This window comes from Strongylocentrotus purpuratus, unplaced genomic scaffold (genome assembly GCF_000002235.5).
Source record: "Strongylocentrotus purpuratus isolate Spur 01 unplaced genomic scaffold, Spur_5.0 spur5_scaffold_8, whole genome shotgun sequence".
NCBI classification, from domain to species: domain Eukaryota; kingdom Metazoa; phylum Echinodermata; class Echinoidea; order Camarodonta; family Strongylocentrotidae; genus Strongylocentrotus; species Strongylocentrotus purpuratus.
The window spans coordinates 19,468,379-19,472,264 of NW_022145614.1; the positions used below are offsets into that span (position 1 = coordinate 19,468,379).

The following is a 3,886-nucleotide window of genomic DNA, read 5'->3' on the forward strand; positions in this document are numbered from 1 at the left end:
GACTTCAAACTTTTTTGTAAAAAAAAATGCACAAATCAAAACAAACAAACAAACAGGATTGACTTTAATATCATGATTTAATCAAATTACTTTATGGGCTCTTCGAGTATTTCTAAAAACTATGTGCGTTTCATCTTCAAAAAGAAAATGAGAATTATCATTAACATTATCGAACACTATCTCCAGCTGTCTGTCCCCCCCCCCCCAATCTTCTCTATTTCTGGTCGTGTCTTTCTCTTCTCTTTGTCTGTTTGTCTGTCTGCTTGTCTTTCTCTCTCACTCACTCTTTCTTTGTCTCTTCTCCTGTCCCCCTTCTCCATCCTCTCTCTCCCTCCCCCTCTTTCTCTCTCTATCTCTCCCTCTCTCTCTCTCTATTTCTCTCTCCCTCCCTCCCTCTCTCTCCCACCCCCACTCTCGCCATCCGATGTTGAATTATATTCCTTTCACATTCTCCCCCTTTTAAACAGGCCCTCCGATTATCATTCTCACTCTCTACTGAAACAAACACACAAAAAAGGGGCAGAGAAAATGGAAAACAGAGAGGCCAGGAAAGAAAGAGAGAAGATTTTTCGATCGAAGTTGTCAATCAATGGCGCCATTTTGTAAGAATTATTATTGAGTTATGTAGAAGAGTTAGCTTGCTACACCGGGGACCCTCTCTCCAAGGTCATCTTGTATCTGATCCGCTTCATCTTCAGCGACAACATGCTAATTTTTCCTCTCCACTTTCCTCCCCTTCTCTCTCTCTCTCCATCTTTTTTAAAACACTCAATCCACTCTCCGTTTTTTCTCTGTTGCTGCGTTCTCTCCCTTTCCCCGAGTTTTCTATTTTTTATTTCTCCCCGGATTTCTCCTCCATTTCTCCACTTTATTCTCTTTTAACCGCCTTCACCCCTTTTTTCATCTAACTACCCCCCCCCCCCCCCCTCCCCATCTCCCGCTCTCTCTGTCTCTGTCTCTTTCTCTCTCCTTCTCCCTCACCCCCTTCTCTCTCTCTCTCTCCCTCTCTTCTCTCTCTCTCTCATTCACTCACTCTCGTTCTCTTTTTCCACTCTTCCCCCTTCTCTCCCTCTCTCCCCTCCTTTCTCGATCTCTACCTTTCTATTTTTTATTATACCCTACTATCTGCTCATCAATGTCCGTCTAAATCTTCTTAAGCTCGTTATATTATCTACCGTTTCTTATCCAACCAAACTTTCTCCCTCACCCATTCTCTCTCTCTCTCTCTCTCTCTCTCTCTCTCTCTCTCTCTCTCATTCACTCCCTCTCGTTCTCTTTTTCCACTCTTCCCCCTTCTCTCCCTCTCTCCTATCCTCTCTCGATCTCTATATTTCTCTTTTTAATTATATCCCTACTATCTGCTCATGAATGTCCGTCTAAACCTTCTCAAGCTCATTATAATTATCTACCATTTCTTATCCAACCAAACTTTCATCAAACAAATGGAGCGCCACACTCTCAAATATGCTACAATTTTCTCTTTCTGACCTTCTTTCTTCGCATGCGAAATCATTGAACTCTTCAGACTGTGACGTCACTCAACACGTCACCGGCATCCATTATCACATCGAGATGACCGTCACCATGGCAATTACATTCTGTAAGTAGGTATACCTCATAAGATAAGCACCATTTCAAGAGAATTTCGTTTTCTTTACCTACCTTGAAGAGTAAAAAGATAATTGGCGTATTCCGTTCGATAAAACGCAATCTGAATAAGTCTACAATTGTTTAATTCAATCGGGGGAATAACATCATTTCGCTTCAGGAGACCGCACTAATCAAATAGCCTTTTATGTGTAGAAAGAAGATCATTAAATATGTTTGTAAGTATTTATATATTATAAATATCGTTAGTTGATTGCGGTAAAAATAAATCATTAGACAAAAAAAAGAGAGAAATATCTTTTTAACTATCATTGTTCGTGTACTGTGAAGATCACAATTGTGGAATTCCTTCTGACAACTTTTTTTTTATTTTATAGAAAAAGTATATTGAGGTTCTGATAAACAACATTTGTGCTGATGAGGGTGTTCCATCCCACAGAAGAGATATAAATAAATAAATGAATAAATAGACAAATAAATAAATTAATAAACTTCATGCAGTAGTCGAGTACTCTAGCCCTCGGTGTTGTTTACTGAGTTATTGAATATGTGAATTATATATGTTGATGATAAAATAATGCTAGAATGCTTTGAATACGATTTATTTACCTTATTAATTAAAAGAAAAAAACCTTATCGAGTCTTTCAAATGCGGAATAAAGCCAATAATTGAAATGAAGAGGAAAATTGCCTTTGACTGTTATTGTATATGCAGGTGAATAACAGAAAGGATAAACTGTAAAAAGAAGAGTGCAAAAAATTGCACTGCCCGGGAATCGAACCCGGGTCGCAAGAATGGGAATCTTGCATGATACCACTACACCAGCAGTGCTTCGTGACGACTGAAAAGCTGTGTGGAGGTCTCACTTCCAAGTGGGTATTTCACCGGACTGTGGATCACATGGTTCACAGTTCGAGTCCTGCCGCGGAGACATGAGCACTTGTATTATTATTATCATCACCAAGTTGGTCCGTGGTTTATAAATAATACAAAATAATAATTCCATTTCATTTTTCCAACACAGATGGATGTACAAATGAAATGGATCATGTTTATTTCGTTGGGAGGTATCTGTGCTCGAACCTAGAGCTCTCTGATGTTCTGCTATGTGATTTATCATTGTGACGTGCTGTTCGTTCGAAAGATATTTATATCAATCAACGTCGTTTCAGCGTTATTACTCAATAATTCTGGAAAACTTGTCTTCACAAATTCGATTAATTCTTATATCGTTACGCATCAAAAATAGCGTCAATCAAATACTATATCATTCCATGTCGCAACAGCAATGATGAATATCATTTGCCTGCCGGCGTTTCAATAAAAACTACATGATTTCATTTATTAAGATCCCCAAACCACAAACTTGCCTCCTAGTCTAATAACTACTCTATGAATCATACCGATTTGTTTCCTACTCATTCCCAAATTTAGAGGATCCCCAATAAATATATCGAATCAGTACAAAACTTTAACCTAATTTCTGCCAATTTCGCAAATAAACCGAGCAGTTACGAGCCCCTAAACTAAATTCCAACACACCGCGATTTTTGTCTTTCCTTCATAATTGTTGTAGTCTATCTTTCGTTGGTGCTCCTAGCATTACACAAATAACACTTGATGGGACTGGTCGCCTCACTCATGATATTAAATTCGATGCGGGCAATTTCGCTATTGGAAATCAATGGGCGAGGCGATATATGTTACAGAGGATAAATGCCCTGGAGGGGCGCAGCGAAAATCGTTTTAACACGATACCATAACGATGCGTTATTTACTTCAAAGAAATATATATCGCTGGCCCCAGAAGAAGGGTTGGATTAATATTAGCTCTCTACATTTCGATCCTTTTATCTTGTTTCTCATAATCCAGAGAGAGAATTCAGGGGATAAATATCGTTGTCATGCACTGCAAAATATCTGGTCATGATATAAGAACTGCCAACACAATTCAGGTTATTGATTATGTGGTGATATTTTGCATTCGGTCTATTTTAAAGTTATGACTAAAACAGTATTAATGCTAAATATATTACTCATTGCGGATGTAGTATCGAACAAAATATCGCTAGTGATATTATTGCATTATTGCTTCTTCAAAGAAGTAATTTTTTCGTATTGATCTGACGTCGGTGTTAATTTGCATTTGTGTATTCTAGTTTAATCACATGCTTTGTCAGGTATTACTTTACAATAAATGGCATCCAACTTGTCATATCTTTATAACTTTAAGACGTAATAGTTTAAAGAAATATATACATGTCGTATACATCTTTG

At 37.9% G+C, this 3,886-nt stretch overlaps 1 non-coding gene across 1 annotated transcript; it reads right to left on the reverse strand.

The window, feature by feature from the left end:
* Window positions 1-2,369: 2,369 nt before the first annotated feature.
* On the reverse strand, window positions 2,370-2,440 carry TRNAG-CCC. Its single transcript has one exon. It is a non-coding gene; the product is annotated as a tRNA-Gly (tRNA).
* Between the last annotated feature and the right edge of the window lie 1,446 nt (window positions 2,441-3,886).